This window comes from Suncus etruscus, chromosome 8, assembly GCF_024139225.1.
Source record: "Suncus etruscus isolate mSunEtr1 chromosome 8, mSunEtr1.pri.cur, whole genome shotgun sequence".
Taxonomy (NCBI): domain Eukaryota; kingdom Metazoa; phylum Chordata; class Mammalia; order Eulipotyphla; family Soricidae; genus Suncus; species Suncus etruscus.
The window spans coordinates 19,921,163-19,942,748 of NC_064855.1; positions in this window are offsets into that span (position 1 = coordinate 19,921,163).

The window sequence follows — 21,586 nt, forward strand, 5'->3', positions numbered from 1 at the left end:
CATGAAGTCTTTACTTTTACGAAAACAGGAAATTCAAGATAGAAATGAACCTCTGTTGCTTGCCTGGAACCCTGCTTCCTTTATGAATGCTACCTTTTTCTTGCTGAATAATCCTGGTTGAATAGCTATGATGTGCTTTAATCCAACCTCATCTCAGGAACAGTTAAACCAAGGCCTTAACCCATGAGCCATGATCCTCTCTGTAGAAATGATTGAGACCTAAACTAGATCAACTAGAATTTTCTGCATTGAGAAGCAGAAGTTGAGGAAAAGAAATCCCTGGATGATGAACTTAGAATAAATAAATCTATGTATATGTATGTTCCTACTAATACATGGAACATAATTATACAACAATTTTACATTTGTCTGAAATTCAGATGGTTGTGAATGACACCAGGTTGAGGATTTTGAGCAGGATTAGCCTCATTGGGAGAGTAATGATGTCTGCCCTGTGTGTAAGTAGAAAACTACAGTACGCATGTCATGCACACACCAGCCCTCCAGGTTCAGAAATATTCTGCTGTAACCTCAGGCCATGCAATGTATTTTAATATAAGTAATAATATAAATAATGGCAGAGTTTATAAATGAAAGGTTGCTTTCCTCTAAGAGCTTTACATGTGTCATTTCATTTAATCCTCCTGACAATATGCTATTGGCTATATTTCATCACTGAGATACAGAGAAATTTACATTCTCACAGACAGTAAATGGCAGAGCTGAGATTCAAACCTGTGCCTGACACCAAAGCTCATGCCTTTTCCAGTTCAGCCCTCTGCAGGAAGCAAATATTGTCCTAACACCAGAAATGCAGAAGTCATCTTAAAATGTTGTTTTACAAATTACTATATCAACACTTATAAATCCGGTTCTTGGCCCCAAATGGGAAACTGTCCTTTCACGACAAAGAGCAGCAATTCAGCAACAAATTGGAGCTTCGTATGAGGCAGTATTTTGGCAAACAGATTTCAACAGTTGACACCAGAGGAGTGCCAATTGTGAAAGCTGGTTTTAGGCTAGAAATATCAAACCAGCAAGCATTGTGACAAGGTGGAAGAATCTGTTTAGTGTGTATAGGGATGTGGTTGGAGGTAATACTAGATGAACTCCATGTGATTTTCAGAGCTGATTATTTGTGGAACTTCAAATTTTCAATTATCACCCAGAACTGATAGGTTTTCAAGCATTCACATTTGGAGGTGGAGGTAGAAATCAGGTGTGTGTTTCTGTCTGTTGTTGTTATAAACTATTTGTTTGATGTACCTCATGCTTTTAAACTGGTATATTGGGTAGAAAGTTGGAAGGCTTGCATAAATACAGGGTGTGACATGGAATTGTATTTTTCCCACCTTATTCTTTGGAAGCAATTTATGACAGACAAATACTAAAGGTAATATATGTGATTGGAGCATAAGTACAATGGCTTTGAGTGCAGTGAAGAGAGGGTGGTGAAGGTTGCAGGAAGGCATGCTTCCTACCACCACTTACCTGTACCTTTAAGGGGTCTTGAGGTGTGAAAGTTGGACAATAAGCTATTATCCTTTGTTTAAAGTTTTTAATTGTTAGGCATAATCTCATCAACATTTGCAAAATCATGACTTACCAAAGCTACTGCATTCTGGAGAACACTGTCAATGGGGCCAAGCATCAGGGATTAGGACAAGGAGTTAACAGGGATCTTCATGAGCAGGGCAACTCTTGGGAACCCTTGGGAATACTTCTCAGGAGAGCAAAGCCCTTGTGAATAGAAAGTCCTACCTTTAATATTTACAGATGAGTAAACTTATAGAGGAGTAATTCCTGGGCCATCCAGTTTACAAGAAGGAGTTCTAGCTGAGGAGAAAGATACTATTAATTCTTAAACAAAAGGCATTTTAACAAAGGTAGCAACTAAAATCACCCAAATAAAGGCCAGAGAATTTAAATTTTAGATGAAAGCAACTTCTTTTCTTTTTTTTTATATTTTATTTAAACACCTTGATTACATACATGATTGTGTTTGGCTTTCAGTCATGTAAAGAACACCACCATCACCAGTGCAACATTCCCATCACCAATGTCCCAAATCTCCCTCCTCCCTACCCAACCCCAGCCTGTACTCTAGACAGGCTTTCTATTTCCTTCATACATTCTCATTATTAGGATAGTTCAAAATGTAGTTATTTCTCTAACTAAACTCATCACTCTTTGTGGTGAGCTTCATGAGGTGAGCTGGAACTTCCAGTCCTTCTCTCTTTTGTGGCTGAAAATTATTATTGCAAGAATGTCTTTCATTTTTTTAAAACCCATAGATGAGTGAGACCATTCTGCATTTCTCTCTCTCTTTATCTCTCTCTCTCTCTCTCTGAGTTATTTCACACAGCATAATAGATTCCATGTACATCCATGTATAGGAAAATTTTATGATTTCATCTCTCCTGACAGCTGCATAATATTCCATTGTGTATATGTACCACAGTTTCTTTAGCCATTCGTCTGTTGAAGGGCATCTTGGTTGTTTCCAGAGTCTTGCTATGGTAAATAGTGCTGCAATGAAATAGGTGTAAGGAAGAGATTTTTGTATTGTATTTTTGTATTCCTAGGGTATATTCCTAGGAGTGGTATAGCTGGATCATATGGGAGCTTGATTTCCAGTTTTTGGAGGAATCTCCATATCGCTTTCCATAAAGGCTGAACTAGACGGCATTCCCACCAGCAGTGGATAAGAGTTCCTTTCTCTCCACATCCCCGCCAACACTGTTTGTTCTCATTCTTTGTGATGTGTGCCAATCTCTGTGGTGTGAGGTGGTACCTCATAGTTGTTTTGATTTGCATCTCCCTGATGATTAGTGATGTGGAGCATTTTTTATGTGTCTTTTGGCTATTTGTATTTCTTCTTTGTCAAAGTGTCTGTTCATTTCTTCTCCCCATTTTTTGATGGGATTAGATGTATTTTCCTTGTAAATTTCTGTCAGTGCCTTGTATATTTTGGAGATTAGCCCCTTATTTGATGGGTATTGGGTGAATAGTTTTTCCCACTCAATGGGTGGCTCTTGTATCCTGGGCGCTATTTCCTTTGAGGTGAAGAAGGGAAGCAACTTATTTTCAATAAAGAAAGAGAGAAATGAAATCTAAGAAGGAAAATACAGTTTGCTCTCATACAAAACTGAGCGAGAACAGCTGTCCTTATCTTCTCCATGTCTGATCAAGATCCTTGGGTTGACTTGACTCTTATCCCAGTGGTGACTGGGACTTAGTTGTCAGGTATTAGGAATCCATACCTGGGGCCCCTGTCCTTACTCCTTCCTACTGGATCCCTATCATTGTTAACCTAATAAATCTATTTGAAGATTGCAGAGTGCTTTTTAAGATAAGAAGATACCATTAGCATTTCTCTAACATTGCAGGTTGTCCCTGAGGGACTTTTGTTGTATTAGTCTGAATCTTATGAATGAGATGAATATTTCATTGTGCTTGTTACACAACAGTCCTTAGTATATATTATTAAGATCTAATTTCTACAAATGCTCCCTCATCACCAAATATGGCTTTCCTTGACACCTGCTGGGCCTCTATCCTTTTAGACTTTTCAACTAGACACAACAGACATTTTTGTAGATAAAAATAAAAACAAAGGAGAAACCAAAAATCAGTCAATAGCTGTCTACATTCAGTGCAGAATTGGGTTTTTGCAAGCTTAAGGGAGTATTGACATTTATAACAGCAGGGGAAAATTAGAGAATAGGACATTTCTCTTGATTTAGAGTGATGGCATGAACAAAATCCAGTTTCCTCAGTATTTTTCTATTCTTAAAATGATCCTCTGCTTCTTGTCACTGACAGAATCAAGTGCAAACTCTCAGTCTCACATTTGCCATCTTCTAGTCTGCTCTTTAGGCTCTTCCTCAACTTCTCATGCTCTGTGTAGTAAGCCTGTCTGTTTACATGCCCAAACCTTCCCATATTGGGAACCTTCCTTAAATTTCTCTCCATCTAATAGGCTGATATTCTTCCTGATAAAGATCCAGTTCAATCCCACCTTCTCCATCAGATTTTGGAGATGTCCACAATGTTTTTTTACTGCACTATAATTGGAATGTCTCTTAGACTGACTCAACAAGTGGACTTGGACCTGTTTTTAGCTCATATGTGCATTGGATAGCCCTTTTCTGATGGGTAAGACACACATTTAAGTCTTCTTCATGTTCCCGTCTTCCACCCAAGATGCCCTGGACCTTCATCAGCATCAATGATGAAAGAATAAGGCAAGTGCCAGGAGAGCCTTTAGAAAGGCATCTAACAACAGCATGGAGAGAAAGTAATCAGTGTTTGGACCATGGGACTGGGATGACAGATGGATAAAGAGCCAGGTCCCATTTAGGATTGGTGTGTTTCAAATCAGCCCTTGATGGGGTTGACTGATGGAGGGATGGAGGATGAGTTCTTTCCCTTCCAGCTCGGAGCACGCGTCTGCCACCCTGTTCAGCCGGAGATTCTAAGGTGAAGCAGCAGGTAAACAGCTAGCAGACAGTCAGGTTTGTGAAAATATTAGCTTTATTCGGTGGACAAGACTGAAGCCCAAAGCCTCAGCATCAGTTCCAGCCAAAAAGCCCTTCGCCTTCCACAGACCCTTGCTTTTATCTCCCAGAATCAGGTACCACCCTAGGGTGGGAGCAGAATGCCAGGTCACACCCTAGGGTAGAGCACAATCACCGATCAGGGTAGGGTCAGTAACATAATAATCCCATTAAAATGTTTACATACACAACATTGGTGGTTGGGATTTCCAACACATGGGGATTTATATAGGCAGAGTAAATTGGCATTCACTTCTGTAACAGGCCACTAAGGTTAGAACTGAACTTCCAAAAACTATAAAAGGTAGGTCCTAGGACAGTTCAGGACTTGGAAACCTCACAGAGACCTTCCCACTCCAGTCACCACTGTTTTCTGCTACTACCCTAACATAATATTGGTCCAGAACTGATGAGGGCTGGTGGTAGGGCAGGTTGTAATGTCAGCAGGGCTGAGAGTAGAAAGAGTGAGACAGAAAATTTAGGCAGATGCTGAGTACTAGCTCCACTCTACTGCTCTGGCACACTGGACCTCTTCAGATTTATCCTTCTCTAATCAAAGCACACAGATTAGCAGCTCACCATGGGTGTATTGTGCAAACAGAGAGGGAGAGACACACCATGGCACCAGCAGGCATTTTCCAGTCACCATATCACCTCCAGTTTACAGGACTTGTTCACTTATCTTTTCATTTTCTCCAGATCTCTGCCCTGCTGGTAACCAGGCTCAACCCAGTGGAAGTCATTTAGTCCTCTCCAATGCTTGCTGAAGAAGGTAGAGCTGGCTCTTAGAGATAAGCTCCAACCTGCCCCTTCCATGCCTCCAAGATTAGTTCTTGCTTCTTCTTGCCTGAAGCTAGACTCCCGTGGCCCCTGACTCCACCATGCTATTTCTCTGCTCTTTAATGCCATCATCTTGGCCTCTGGACACCCAGCCATCCTTTATCTGGTCAAATGTCACTATGCTTTTAGACTTACCCCAAACATTCATGAACCAAAAACCTCCATTCCTAGGCCAGTTTAGAGTCAATGCCCCCCCCCTTTTTTTTTATTTTATCTGGTCAATACCTGAAACCTCCTGTCTGGAGCAGAAAGTGCTCCCTATCTTGTGGTCACTGTTACTACTCAGTGTCTCATTCAGTATTAGTGGTCCTATTAAATGCTCTACACTGTGGTCATGGAAAGAAGGCAAGTTCTCTCTTTGCATATGGAAAGAAGGCAGGAATTCTAACTCTGGCCTTTTTCCATATCCCTATCACAAAAGGACCTTCTAAAATGTTCTAAGATAAAAGAGCCTGCAGGATGTCAGTGGGTGGCAAATACCACAGATAAAACCATTCAGGATGTTAGATCAGCAGTAAGAGTCATGAAAGGCACCATTCAAGAAAGCTGAAGGAAAGCAACCAATGAAGTGGGTGGACTTGAGATATTCACCATTGAGCTATTTCCCTTGAGCCCAAATCAGATCACTCCATAACTTAAATCATGACACATATAATAGTGTTCACTGGTTAGAATGGAAACAAAAGGAAGGGATAGAACCTTTGCAATATACATATTTTTATACCTGAGACATAGATGCAAAAGAATCTACAAGTACCTCAGAAACATTCTTGCTCTGCAGGATCTGAAGGGATCAAATCTTAGTTATGCTTAACCCTTTACAACACAACACAACTAAACTCCCCATTTATCTAGGTTTTCTGTGATACTGAATTAAGAGGAGAGAAGGAAATAAAGTGCTCTTTCCATAGCCCTTGCTGCAGCAAACATGGTAGTAGAATATTCATGGACCCAATTCAAAACTACTTGCTTTTTAAAAGAAGGTTGGGGAAGTCATCAGCTGTCTTCTTCATGATGTCTTTCTCCCTCTGGTTCTCCTCATTCCAGTTGACTTATTTGCCACAAGTGGGTATTGGACATTCAGTTAAATTAGTACTTAATAGGTTCTAAACGGCTCCACTGTGGTTTAGACCATGGGACTTTTTTCTTGATTTAAACAGTAAATTGGATCGCCATTTGCCAGCATGGTGATTTGTGCTCTGGCAGCCTTTGCAGATCCATAAGTAAACTAGTAGATCTCCTTGACATGATAATCGGCCTTACTGTCTAGACTTATCACACATTATTCTTATACATTGAATTAATATACAGAAGGAGGATGGTTGATGGTTTCATTTGTTGTACCATTAATGAAACATAAAACAGATATGTGAAACACTGTCTTTGTAATAGAAAATGCATTAGAAATTATTTATCTGCAGAAGTCATGCTCTGAATATAAGGCAAGAGCAAAATATAGTTATTCTCTTGACAGTACTAGGTCAGGTAAATTTTTTAAACCATTAAGAATAAAGTCTCTGGCTGCAGTTAAATATAAGCTGTTATTTGTTCTATTGTTCAGTACAACATTAATATCACATAAAATATCAGACACTTGGTTGTGACTCCCACTTTTCTTATTCCTTGCTATTGCCCAGGTAATGCCCTTAAATACAAGAGAATGAGTGAAACATATGCACTCCCTTGTATTAAGCTGTAAGACCATACTGGTGATGATTGTTATAGGAAGAGATAAAGTCACTTAGAGAAACTTGGCAGCTGACTTGGTGTACTGAAGGAATATATCCATCACATCAGTTTTTATCTTTTAATTTGTAGAGAAAAACATAGCATGCTCCATTCCAGAGGAAAATAAAACCTTCTAAATGAAAGTGTGGCAGCCCCATCAGGTGGGGATTGTACTGATTTTCTTGACTTGGATCTTCAGGACAGCTAGATGAATAGCATCCCCAGGTTATGTTATGCTTATCACCAGCCCCTTGCTAAGGAAGGGAGAGTACAGATGAGGACCTTCTGGAAGAGGAAATAGGTCTCAAATTGCTAAAGATGTTTTGAAAGCCTTTCCCTTTGACTAACCTTCCCAATGGTCCTTAGTGACCACTGCAGGCTTTATTGGGCATTGTGGATAAAGGGAATGCTGGTCATCACCTGAGTTATGACAAATCAGTGTTGTTATCTTTTCTTGTCTCTTTCATGGTAATTCCTGAAACCTTTAACCTGGTCTACAGACCTATACCCTATGGATAGCCTCAGTGTCCAAGTCTAGTGCTGGCTACTTCTTTGTGTGTGTGTGTGTGTATGTATTAATTTTTTTATTTAAACACCTTGATTACATACATGATTGTGTTTGGGTTTCAGTCATGTAAAGAACACCACCCATCACCAGTGCAACATTCCCATCACCAATGTCCCAAGTCTCCCTCCTCCCCACCCGACCCCCACCTGTACTCTAAACAGGCTCTCCATTTCCCTCATACATTCTCATTATTAGGACAGTTCAAAATGTAGTTATTTCTCTAACTAAACTCATTACTCTTTGTGGTGAGCTTCCTGAGGTGAGCTGGAACTTTGAGCTCTTTTCTCTTTTGTGTCTGAAAATTATTATTGCAAGAATGTCTTTCATTTTTCTTAAAACCCATAGATGAGTGAGACCATTCACAAAGAATGAGAATAAACAGTGTTGGCGGGGATGTGGAGAGAAAGGAACTCTTATCCACTGCTGGTGGGAATGCCGTCTAGTTCAACCTTTATGGAAAGCGATATGGAGATTCCTCCAAAAACTGGAAATCGAGCTCCCATATGATCCAGCTATACCACTCCTAGGAATATACCCTAGGAACACAAAAATACAATACAAAAACCTCTTCCTTACACCTATATTCATTGCAGCACTATGTACCATAGCAAGACTCTGGAAACAACCAAGATGCCCTTCAACAGACGAATGGCTAAAGAAACTGTGGTACATATACACAATGGAATATCATGCAGCTGTCTGGAGAAATGAAGTCATGAAATTTTCCTATACATGGATGTACACGGAATCTATTATGCTGAGTGAAATAAGTCAGAGAGAGAGAGAGAGAGAGAGAGAGAGAGAAAGAGAGAGAAAGAAGTGCTGGCTACTTCTTAAGTATACAGTTAGTCAGATCACTTTCTGTATAATCCTAGTATTTTACACATACATTAATTATAGACTTTAAGGCTTAAAGCTTAAGTTAAGCTATTATCATTCTTAAAAATATGTTTCTCTTAGCGGTTGAAAATAAAGACTTCAAAATCTACATTTATCAATACTTTTCAACATTCCTGTAGCATAAAAGATGCTGAATAAATAAATGAATGGATGTTGCATTAAGGATGTATTCTTTTATATATCCCTCTATATTAAAATTTTTATTAAGAACAATGTGAGTTACAAGTCTTTCATAGTTGTTTTAAGGCACATAGTTACAGTGAATTAGGCCTATTCCCACCACCACTGTTGACCTCCCTCCACCATGGTTCCCAGCATGCATCATATACCTCCATCCTTAGACTTCTGGACTGCTAGTATAATAGGTCCATTTTGTGTATAGCTTGTTATACTTTAGTTCTCTTGATTCTGTTGTCATTAACTTTGCTTTGGGTATTTAGATCTGACCATTTTTTATTTCCACTCAATGCTCCTGAGACTACTTGGCCTCTGGATCCCATGCACTCTTTTTCTTTACTTAATTTGTAGGAGGACATAGAAATATGAGGTAGAACAAGATGATTCATGTTTTACGGTTCTGTAAAAAACAGGAATCCCTATCTAGGAGCTATAAATAAAATTAAAAGAAAAAGGAGAAGAAGAAGAAGAAGAAGAAGAAGAGGAGGAGGAAGAGGAAGAAGAGGAAAAGGAGGTAGCATATGTGGCTTTATTTTGCATAGATTCAGTAAAAGTTGGAGGAAATTAGAAAGAAAATTTTCTTGGCCTAAGAGATACAGGGTGTCTATACCCTTGAAGCATACTGTCATAAGACTGACTATGGCTCCAGGCATGTTAGCTGTCAAACCCCAAGATCTTTCCTTATAGTTTCAGGAAAAGTTCTGTTCAGTCACAGTTGTCAAAGTCAATCTTCTCCAATTAGAGGTTTTAGTTTTTGCATAGACCTTAAGGACAAACCTAGGATAAAGTCTTTATGGTCCCAGAAAAAGTTCTGCTCAGTGGCAACTGTTGTAGTCAGTCTTCTGTAATTAGAGATCTTGATTTTTGCACAGATCTTAGGATGTAGTGTATTCTGATTTCATCTCACTGTTAGGTGGTGAAGTAGGGCAACTTGCCCTTAGATCAAGTTGTTGCTGTTTTCTCATCATCAGGGTGTCATATGAACCTATCCTGGAGCAACTTGGTGCCAGAGCAGTATTAGGGCCTCCCCTGGGGGGAGTTTGCTTCCTGGTGCTGGTGCAGGGAACTGTGCCAGTTCTAAGGTTGGGATCTAGAGTTCAGGTAAGATGGTTGATGTCTTCCTCATCATCAGGGTGTCATATGAACCTATCCTGGAGCAAGTTGGTGCAAGAGCAGTATTAGGGCCTCCTCTGGGGGGAGTTTGCTTCCTGGTGCTGGTGCAGGGAACTGTGCCAGTTCTAAGGTTGGGATCCAGAGTTCAGGTAAGATGGTTGATGTCTGATCAATTGAGGTCTAAGTCAAGTCCCAATGAAAAATGTTCAGGGTGGAAGTCACCCCTGTACTATAAAATTTATGGGTCCTATCCATATTAGATAAAAGCTTCTTTCTATATATAATATTTCCCCATTTTATTTTGTCTATGCAAAAGGGAATGATTATTATTATAATATAATGATATTATATAATAATAATGAATATTATTGGTGCATTTTTGGGTAAAAATAACATGCTATACAATCTCTGTGCTCTGGTTTTGACCTGAGGCCTTATCCCAAGCAACACTTTTCTACTAGAATTTCCTACTAAGTAGAACCAAAACAAGCAAAAAAAAAGGGGGGGTAGGGGAAGCTACCTCTACATAGGAAAATAAACACTAAGACTTATAACTATTAAGGAAATGCATCTACAGAAACATACAAAGAAAATATGGATATCCTCATTAAGTATTTTGAAATAGTCCGAGGGGGGATAAGATCCAGGGCACATTTTCATCCTATACTATGGTCTTGCAGAGTCTGAGAAATGATTTGCAGCAGTCAGGGATCAGGTAGTGTCTTAGAGTTGGGAGTTTCTCTGGAGCTGGATCAAGTAGCAAGCAACAGTCCACAAGAAGGGGAGGTAGGAGAAAAAGAGCCGCATGGAATGAATCAGCAGGAGCAGAGTTTGCCAGGGTGAGAGATAGGGTTTTGGGAAGGTGTCCTTTCACTTTGGGAGCCAGGGAAACTTGCTGTTCTATCCCTCTATATTAAAGAAGGGGAAAGGACCAAAAAATAGTACAGGGACTAACTAAGGCTCTTTACTTTGCAAGAGGCAGTCTGGCAGAAAACTTTGATCTCTGGCACTGTATATGGTTCCCTGATAACTGCCAACTGTGATCCCCAAAGCTATATGTGGTACTCAACTGCCCCTATCATTGCTATACACACACAACAAAAAGGAAAAAAATGAGTGAGAGGGAAAAGAAGTTTGCAAGGAAACCTGCTTTTAGTAGTCCCAGAAATTGACTGCTGCCTGAGATCTTGGTCTTTGAAGTGAAAGGACTTTAATACAAATGGGATAAAATATACCATCAAAACTGGTCATGTCTTGGGCCAGGATGTCAATCATGTGGTGGAGTATGTGCCTTGGTTCTATCCCTGCTACTACATGCTCCCTCCCTCTTTCTAATCATTGCAAATGTGCCCCTGGCACTCCTGGACCATCATTGGTTGTAGCCCCACAACACTAAGAAACAAAAAAAATGACATTAACTTAAACATCATATTAAATGGGTAATTTGGGTTTTAAGTACTTTTACTCGGAGATAGAATTTATGAATTCATGTATTTATTTACAAAACATTCATCTGGTATGTGGTATCGCCATCTGGGAACTAGAAGGACAAAATCCCATTGCTTCAAGAACTCAGGATCCAACTGGTAAACACCCCTGTGCATGGGCTATAGGTCTGATTATGACTCACAAAGAAATGATGATATAAAGTGATGCATGCTTCACTAGTAATGACCATGATATATTGCTGGGGTAGCCTTAGATGGAGTATAGAATTAAATAAAGTTTCATCCAAGACGGGATGTGAACAAATGTATGGTCAATGTATTTAGTTTATAAAGAAAAATTATAGGAAGTAAGAAGGGAGGGAGAGTGAATAGGAAGGGGAAAAGGAGAGAGAAAAACATAAGCATTAACTGTTAAGAACAAACTCTCCTCTTTCATAAGTTCACCATTTGTCTGCTATCATTACCTTTGCTTTACAATTATTTCCACTATTAAGTAATTACACGTGAGATCCTATAACAGATGGTAAATAATTACTTTTTTCCAATTGTCCAAACCCATGTTTTCACTATCAATAATAATTAATGATCCAAGCAATAGCAGTAGTAATATACTGCAGCAAAAGGCTTTCCCTGACTGCCTGGAATTTTCAATATACACTAGAGCACAGAAAAAAGCATCTGAAGATACAACAGAGAAGAGCTGTCTGAAAGCATAGAATGGCATTTGGATTAGGTATGAAGGCTAATGCCAATAGGTCCAATTGTACTGTTTCCTCTGCAAGCTTTGCGATTATCCACAGTTTGATGAAAGCTATAATCAAACTCTGTTATGTGCGTGTGGTAGCAATTTAGATATTTAAATTGTATATTTGCTCCATTAAGAAAACAAATTCTGGGACACGAACTCCAAAATCTTCTGAATATAGAGAAACGAACCTCATCACTGTCACATTCTGCTTGGGACTGCAGTGTTTGAGGATTGTGAACCTCAGAAGTCACAGGAGGATGAAAATATGGTTGTGAATTAAGGGGATAGTTTGATTTAGACATATCTCTCCTGAGCTGGTCTTTTGACAATTTTCCCCCTTGCAGAAGACCCAGCATGGGTACAAGACAAAGTTGGCTGCACTCATTGTTCATGTAATGGTGACCAAACAATTCTTTGGAATCCATACACGAGAGGGGAAAGATTCAAAGTTTATCTGACTATTGCAGCATGAATCCCTGCTGCTAACTCAGCCTATCAACGTAAGGTGGCCCATCCCCACTACACAGCCTACAAAATACTTAGATGCTCTCAGTTTTCTCTCCACTCCCTGTATTCTCAATTAGACCTGCGCCTGTTGTCAGTAGTCATCCTTCCTGTAGAAGTTCCATCTCCAGAAACATTTTTTGTTTTTGTTTTTATGGTGTTTGGTTTTGGGGCCACACCCGGTGACGCTCAGGGGTTACTCCTGGCTATACGCTCAGAAATCGCTCCTGGCTTGGGGGACCATATGGGATACCAGGGCATCCAACCGCTCTCCGTCCTAGGTCAGCGCTTGCAAGGCAAACGCCCTACAGTTTGAGCCACCGCTCCAACCCCTTGTTTTTTGTTTCTTGACCTATAATCTTCATGGTGCTTCTTCTCTCATGGTTGATTTGACAGCCTTAACGTCAATTGTATATGTCAGGAGCCTTGCACGAGAGCAGACAAATCCTTGAAGGATGTCTGATGGGTCTGAGCTTCCACACTGAACCGCCAGCCTCTGCTCTTAGCAGAGGAAAAATCGATCCAGTTTCTGTTTTGAGGAGCAGTGATGTGAATATGAGGTTGTTTGTATTTAGTTGAGTCCCAGGGTTCTTGGGAGGAGGTGCTGGCATTGATTCCTTTGGTGCTGGCTTTTGTATTGTGTAGCAAATGAGAGAAGATGGGAGAGAAAGGCTCTTTCTGAAGGTGCTCTCCTTTGTGCAGCAAATTCTGTAATGGTTGAAGAATAAGTGGGTCAACTGGGGAGGTTGAGTCAAAGGCTACGCTGGGCTTCTCTTACTGGTGACTCTGGGGTGGATTATGGGCTCCTGCCTTGCCATCATAGAAAAGATATATCTCTAATGCTCCTACCCAAGAGGAAATCATTGTTCTGGTGGGCTATTTTTTTTTAACAATACTTAATTACTCTGGATTATTGAATGGTCTGGGCAGGTCCCTGACTTGTCATGGAAGAATTCATAGGAGGTATGGGGGACTGCTCCCAGATGAGGCTGGTGAAATTGGCAAAGATTAGGCCTGGACAACTCTCCATGCCAAATTATAGAACTGAAATATTCTAAAGATGGAAAGTCATTAAAGCCTATTTAGCTTGGAAGTAACACAGTCTCTGATGGGTAATTTTGGTGGAATACCGTGGAAGGTGTATGTGGATATATTTGGGAAGAGCAAGGCATGCTAAAAGACCCATTAAGGATCTCTATTACCAGTACAGGGAAAGCTTCAAAACTCGAGTATAACCAACCAATTGTGCTAGACATCTCTGTTGGTCAGATTCATAAGTAGGAACTACCTAGGGTTCTTAGGTGCATTGTCTCTGCCAGTTTTACCCATGATATATCCTTTGTACCTAGAACTATACTTGATACCTGTAGGTGTTCAACAAATGTATTTTATAAAATAATTCAATCAATTTTATCATTTTAAGTCAATCAGGAGCCATGTCTTAATATTATTAGGCCCTGTTTTTACAAATATGTAAGTCATACTGAGATTCTATAATAATGGGCAAGATATAAACTTGATTTTTTTTTTTGAACTTGAAAACTCATGTTCTCTCCATAACATCAGGATTCAGATTGACAAAAACTCCATTCTGGGCCTAACATCTGTACCTTTATTTTTAGGGCCTGGAATCCTTATCAGAAGACCAACTTCCAGGTTCTCCATTTTACTAGGTTACAATTATCACCATTCTGTGATTTTAGAAACTGATGGGCTTCCAGAATATGAGGTTATTTGCTTGAAAACAGCACAAAGGTTCCTGAGAATTCTGAGCTGTTTATGCAGATTTTGGCAGAGTCTCTGAAAATTCTGAAGACAGCAACCCCTCTCCCATGCCACAGGAGTGAATCTTGCATCCTAAGGCTACATGGTGTTCTATTTAGGCACAATGGGAAGCAGGCAATGAGCTGTACAAGGGCTCCTTCAAAGGCACCAGTATAATGTAGCAATTGTGTCTTAGACAGCAATAATAAAGAAAAAACTCCCGCCAACTTTCCTCATATGACTGGGCAGAGAAAACAAGAAAATGGGGAAACAAACCCAGCCTCCTCCAGCTTTCTTCCCCAAAGGCAGGTTCTAGAACTACACAGCTGGATTCTCTCTGTCACAAATCAAATGACGATTGTTCATACCCTGCTACTGGGCATAGTGAATCTAATTTGTGAGTTCCATTTCCTTCACTCTGGGCTCTACTTACAGTTGGCCCTTGATGTCACATCCATTTCCAAAATATATCATTAAGTAGCAAAACCCACTGCAGCAGGTAAGATTAAAACTGATCAGGTGGAAGCTTTTACTTGTTTTTCTACCCAAGCTGAAAACAAGACATTTAGCTTTTTTCTTACAAAGATAATCTTCACTTAAATGGACTCAAAAAAAAAAAAAAAACATCTTTCAGAAAAAAATAAGCATTTTATTGAAGTCTCAATAAAAATTCAGTGAAGGTAAGATTCTTCCTCCTGGAAATTTAAATGCCTTTGAAAATGATTTTAGGGGGTCGGCGAGGTGGCGCTAGAGGTAAGGTGTCTGCCTTGCAAGCGCTAGCCAAGGAAGGACCGCGGTTCGATTCCTTGGCATCCCATATAGCCCCCCCCAAGCCAGCAGCAATTTCTGAGCGCTTAGCCAGGAGTAACCCCTGAGCATCAAATGGGTGTGGCCTAAAAAAACAAAAAAAATTAATTTTAGAGGCCAGATAGACAGTACTTTGGGTAAGGTGCTTGTCTTGAATACTCCCAACTCAACTTTGAACCCTGACACCACAATATGGTCCCCTGAGCCCAGACAGGGGTTATCCCTTAGTACAGAGCCAGAAGTAAACCCTGAGCACAGTTATGTGTGCCCTAAATCTCATAATAAAAATGAAATGATTTAAAAAATACATTGACCAAAGATAAAAAGAGATGATGTTTAAGTCTTCTATTGTTCATGTGCAACTTGGTTTTTCCTTGAGAATAACCAATCTCGTCGAGGAAAAACTTGTAGAGATAATATATAAAATCTGAAGTATACTCCTAAGAAAGGAAAATGAGTTTTGCATAAATTTTCTACTCTTTTACTTACTCTCTTGTCCTAATTCCTTTCCTTAATGCTTGCCACTTGTCTCTGATCATGGCTTCTCTTGTTTGCTGAACCTTGGCATAAATACCAGACATTACCCTTATCCTGCATGATCACTGTGAGATCAGGGAAGTCTCTGATTATAAATGCTGGGCAAGAAGGATTATAAATGACTAAATGGAAATATAAGTTGCAAGAGTAGGTTGGGACATTTAGAGTCTTGTGAGCTTTATTTGTGTTTGGAGCTCACCAGAGTTAGGGGAAGGAAAAGAGAGGCAGGCAGGAAAGACATAATAACTAAATCAAGTAACTTTTCTGGTTCAAATATCTTTTGATTGGAAATATTTCAACAGCAAAAAATGGCATCTCTTATTTATAGACATACACTTACGATCAAAAGACAAGGGAATTGGATAGAATTTTGGAGCTCATCTTGGTAAAGCCCTTTAGCCAACATATACTTAAAATCTCTTCCACTTCAAATAAAGATTCTTTTGTTACTTTTTGTTGTTCATCAGCCACCTCCAGGGTTCACCTTCTCTTCCTTGCTAAATACACTGAAAATTACTCTATCTTCCCCTCTTCCTCACCTTGTCTTTATATAAGTCGTTTTTCTGTATCATTCCTGAAGATCAATCATTGCAAATTCTTTAGTAATAATCATAACTCCATCAATCATCCACAGCTGCCAAAGCCAATGAGCCCTTTGCCAATGTTTGCTTGTGTTGTTGCCCACTAGAGACTCACATACAGTCCTTGTGGGACTTTCTCCTTCTGGCTTCTGTGAGCTGCTTCTGTGAGCTGCCTGAACAACTCCTGTTCAACTGCTTGTTGTTATGGTCCTTCCCACTTCCACTTCTCATTTTCCCTACTCCTCTTTTACATTTCCCCTACTTCCTTTCCTTTTCCAACTAACTTCCTTCTCTTTTTCTCCTTCTCACCTCCCTCTTCTATCGAGCATTCTTCCATAGCACCCTCATGGGATGGCCCCCAAGCACCTCAACCAATCCCAAACAAATCTTTTGTCATCTTCTCTTAGTCAGTTTTTGCCACTGGGTTGTCTGTCAGTGTGTCCAAACCAGAATCTTTGGAAGTGAACATGCCTCCATATAGGACATTAATTTCAAGTCTTTCTTCTTCAAGTCTTAGACTCTGCTTACTGCACTGATATTGAACCAGTAATGTTACCTGCTCTATTATACACCATTTTTTCTCCATGACACTTTTCTCCATGACACTGTTCTTATGCCCTACCTTTCCAGCCCATTTCCAGGTCACATCTGGCATCTCCCCTGTGTGCAAGTCTTTGATGGTTTTTCCTAGTTTTTGTAGGGTAAACACAGTATCTCCAGTCCTTTAGATTCTCTTTACACTCTTTGAAATTTTTTTTTTGAGATTTAAGTCTCATTTATTGAGACTTCTTTATTTATTTATTTTCCCATTTTTCTTTATTTAAACATCTTTATTACATAATTAGGTTTCAGTCATGTAAAGAACACCCCCTTCACCAGTGCAACATTCCCACCACCAATGTCCCAAATCTCCCTCCATCCTACCCCACCCCTACCTGTACTCCAGATAGGCTTTCCAGTTCCCTCATTCATTCACATGATTATGGTAGTTCTCTGTGTAGTTATTTCTATAACTGCACTCACCACTCTTTGTGGTGAGCTTCATGAAGTGAGCTGGTGTTCCAGCCCTCCCCTCATTGTCTCTGAGGATTGTTACAAAAATGACTTTTATTTTTCTTAAAACCCATAGATGAGTGAGACTATTCTGCGTCTCTCTCCCTTCCTCTGACTTATTTCACTCAGCATGATAGATTCCATGTTCATTCATGTATAGGAAAATTTCATGACTTCATCTCTCCTGACGGCTACATAATATTCCATTGTGTATATGTACCATAGTTTCTTTAGCCATTCGTCTGTTGAAGGGCATCTTGGTTGTTTCCAGAGCCTGGCTATTGTGAATAGTGCTGCACTAAATATAGGTGCAAAGAAGGGGTTTTTGTATTGTATTCTTGTGTTCTTAGGGTATATCCCTAGGAGTGGAATAGCTGGGTCGAATGGGAGCTCAATTTCCAGATTTTGGAGAAATCTCCATATCGCTTTCCATAGAGGTTGGACTAGACGGCATTCCTACCAGCAGTGGATAAGATTTCCTTTCTCTCCACATCCCTGCCAGCACTGATTGTTCTCAATCTTTGTGATGTGTGCCAATCTCTGTAGTGTGAGATGCTATCTCATCATTGTTTTGATTTGCATCTCCCTGATGATTAGTGACGAGGAGCATTTTTTCATGTGCCTTTTGGCCATTTGTATTTCTTTTTTTATCAAAGTGCTCATTTCTTCTTTCCATTTTTGATGGGATTAGATGTTTTTTTCTTGTAAAGTTCTGCTTGTGCCCTGTATATTTTGGATATTAGCCCCTTATCTGAAGGGTGGTGGGTGAATAATTTCTCCCACTCAGTGGGTGACTCTTGTATCCTGGGCACTATTTCTTTTGAGATGCAGAAGCTTCTCAATTTAATGTATTCCCATCTGTTGATCTCTGCTTCCACTTATTTGGAAAGTGCAGTTTCCTCCTTGAAGATGCCTTTAGTCTCAATGTCATGGAGTGTTTTACCCACGTGTTGTTCTATATACCTTATGGTATCAGGTCTGATATCAAGGTCTTTAATCCATTTGGATTTTACCTTCATACATGATGTTAACTGGGGGGGGGTGTCTATGTTCGTTTTTTTGCAAGTGGCTAAGCAGTTCTGCCAGCACCACTTGTTTGAAGAGATTTTCCCTGCTCCACTTAGGATTTCTTGCTCCTCTGTCAAAAATTAGATAATTGTACATCTGGAGGACAATGTCTGAGAACTCAAGCCTGTTCCACTTATCTGAGGGTCTGTCTTTATTCCAATACCATGCTGTTTTGATAACTATTGATTTGTAGTACAGTTTAAAGTTGGGGAAAGTAATGACTCCCATTTCCTTTTCCCTAGGAGTGCTTTAGCTATTCGAGGGTGTTTATTGTTCCAGATGAACTTCATAAGTGTTTGATCCACTTCTTCGAAGAATATCATGGGTATTTTTAAGGGGATCGCATTAAATCTGTATAATGCTTTGGGGAGCATTGCCATTTAATGATAATCCTGCCAATCCATGAGCAGAGTATGTGTTTCCATTTTCGTGTGTTCTCTCTTATTTCTTGGAGAAGGGCTTTATAGTTTTCTTTGTATAGGTCCTTCACGTCTTTGGTCAAGTTGACTCCAAGATATTTGAGTTTGTGTGGCACTATTGTGAATGGGATTGCCTTCCTGACTTCCATCTCTTTCCTATCATTATTGGTGTATAAAAGGGCCATTGATTTCTGTAGGTTGATTTTGTAGCCTGCCACCTTGCTATATGAGTCTATTGTTTCTAGAAGCTTTTTGGTAGAGTCTTTAGGGTTTTCTAAGTAGAGTAGCATTTTGTCTGCAAACAATGAGAGCTTGACTTCTTCCTTTCCTATCTGGATTCCCTTAATATCTTTTTCTTGCCTGATCACTATAGCAAGAAATTCCAGTACTATGTTGAAGAGGAGTGGTGAGAGCAGACAGCCTTGTCTTGTACCAGAATTTAGAGAAAAGGCTTTTAGTTTTTCTCCATTGAGGGTAATATTTGCCATTGGCTTATGATAGATGACTTCAACTAGATTGAGAAAGATTCCTTCCATTCCCATATTGCTGAGAGTTTTGATCAAGAATGGGTGCTGGACCTTATCAAATGCTTTCTCTGTGTCTATTGATATGATCATGTGATTTTTATTTTTCTTCTTGTTGATGTTGTGTATGATGTTGATAGATTTATGAATGTTAAACCATCCTTGCATTCCTGGGATGAAACCTACTTGGTCGTAGTGTATGATCTTCTTGATGATGCATTGGATCCTATTTGCCAGGATTTTGTTGAAGATCTTTGCATCAGCATTAATCAGGGATATTGGTCTGTAGTTTTCTTTTTTGGCAGCGTCTCTGTCTGGTTTTGGTATCAAGGTGATGTTGGCTTCATAAAAAGCTGTTTGGGAGTGTTCCCGTTTTTTCAATTTCATGAAAGAGCTTGGCTAGAATTGGTAGTAGCTCCTCTTGAAAGATTTGAAAAAATTCATTAGGAAATCCATCTGGGCCTGGGCTTTTCTTTTTGGGCAGATGTTTGATTACAGTTTTAATTTTCTCAGTAGTGATGGAGGTGTTTAGAAATGCTACATCCTCCTTACTTAAATGTGGAAGGTTATAAGTGTCCAAGAATTTTTCCATTTCTTCTAGGTTCTCATGTTTAGTAGCATAAAGTTTCTCAAAGTAGTCTCTGATTACCCTTTGGATCTCTGCAATATCTTTCATGATCTCCCCCTTTTCATTTCTAATACGGGTTATCAGATTTCTTTCTCTTTCTTTATGAGTTTTGCCAATGGTCTATCAATCTTGTTTATTTTTTTCAAAGAACCAACTTCTGCTTTCCTTGATCTTTCGGATTGTTCTTTGGGTTTCCACTTCATTGAGTTCTGTTCAGCTTTGTTATTTCCTTCTGTCTCCCTATTTTTGGTTCCTTTTGTTGGTCATTTTCTAATATTTTGAGCTGCGTCATTAAGTTATTTAGGTTTGCCCCTTCTTCCTTACGGATGTGTGCTTGTAGAGCTATAAATTTTCCTCTCAATACTGCTTTTGCTGTGTCCCATAGATTCTGGTAGTTTGTGTCTTTTTTATCATTTGTTTCCAGGAAAGTTTTGATTTCCTTTTTTATTTCATCTCGGACCCACTGGTTGTTCAGTAGCAGGCTGTTTAATTTCCAATTGTTAAAGTTTTTCTTCTGTGTGGCTTTGTAGTTCACATCTAATTTCAGAGCCTTGTGGTCAGCAAATGTAGCCTGCAAGATTTCTATCCTCTTGATTTTATGGAGGTATGTTTTATGTGTCAGCATGTAGTCTATTCTGGAGAATGACCCATGTACATTGGAGAAGAATGTGTATCCAGTTTTTTTGGGGTGGAGTGCCTATATATATATCTACTAGTCCTCTTTCTTCCATAACTCTTTTCAGGGCTAGTATGTTTTTGTTGGGTTTCAATCTGGTTGACCTAACAAGTGTTGATAGGGCCGTGTTGAGGTCTCCCACAATTATTGTGTTATTATTGATTTCTTCTTTCAGATTTGTCAGTAGTTGTATTAGATAATTTGCTGGTATCTCACTGGGTGCATATATGTTTAATACTCTGATTTCTTCCTGTTGCACATATCCCTTGATTAGTACATAGTGTCCATCTTTGTCCCTTACCACTTTTCTGAGTATAAATTTGGTGTCATCAGATATTAATATGGCCACCTCAGCTTTTTTGAGGGTGTTGTTTGCTTGAATGATTTTCCTCCAGCCTTTGATTTTGAGTCTATGTTTGTTCTACTATTCAGATGTGTTTCTTGTAGGCAGCAGAAGGTTGGATTCACCTTTTTGACCCATTTTGCCACTCTGTGTCTTTTAATTGGTGAATTTAGTCCATTGACATTAAGGGAGATGATTGTCATAGGATTTAATGTCATCTTTGTAGATAAGTTTGCTGTGTTTGTTGGTCTCTCTTGTCTTGGAGTAGACCTGTCAGTTTTTCCTTTAAGGCTGGTTTATCATCTGTGAAGTTTTTGATCTGTTGTTTATCCATAAAGCTATGTATTCTTCCTTCAAACCTCAACGTGAATCGGGCTGGGTGCAGTATTTTCGGTGAGGCATTCATTTCATTCAGACTTGTCACAATATCCCACCACTGTCTTCTGGCCTTGAGAGTTTCTTATCACATGTCTGCTGTAAGTCTTAGGGATCCTCCTTTGAATGTAATTTCCGTTTTTGATCTTGCTTTCAGTATTCTATCTCTATCTATGGGATTTGCCATTGTAACGAGGATGTGTCTTGGGGTGTCTTTTTTTTGGGG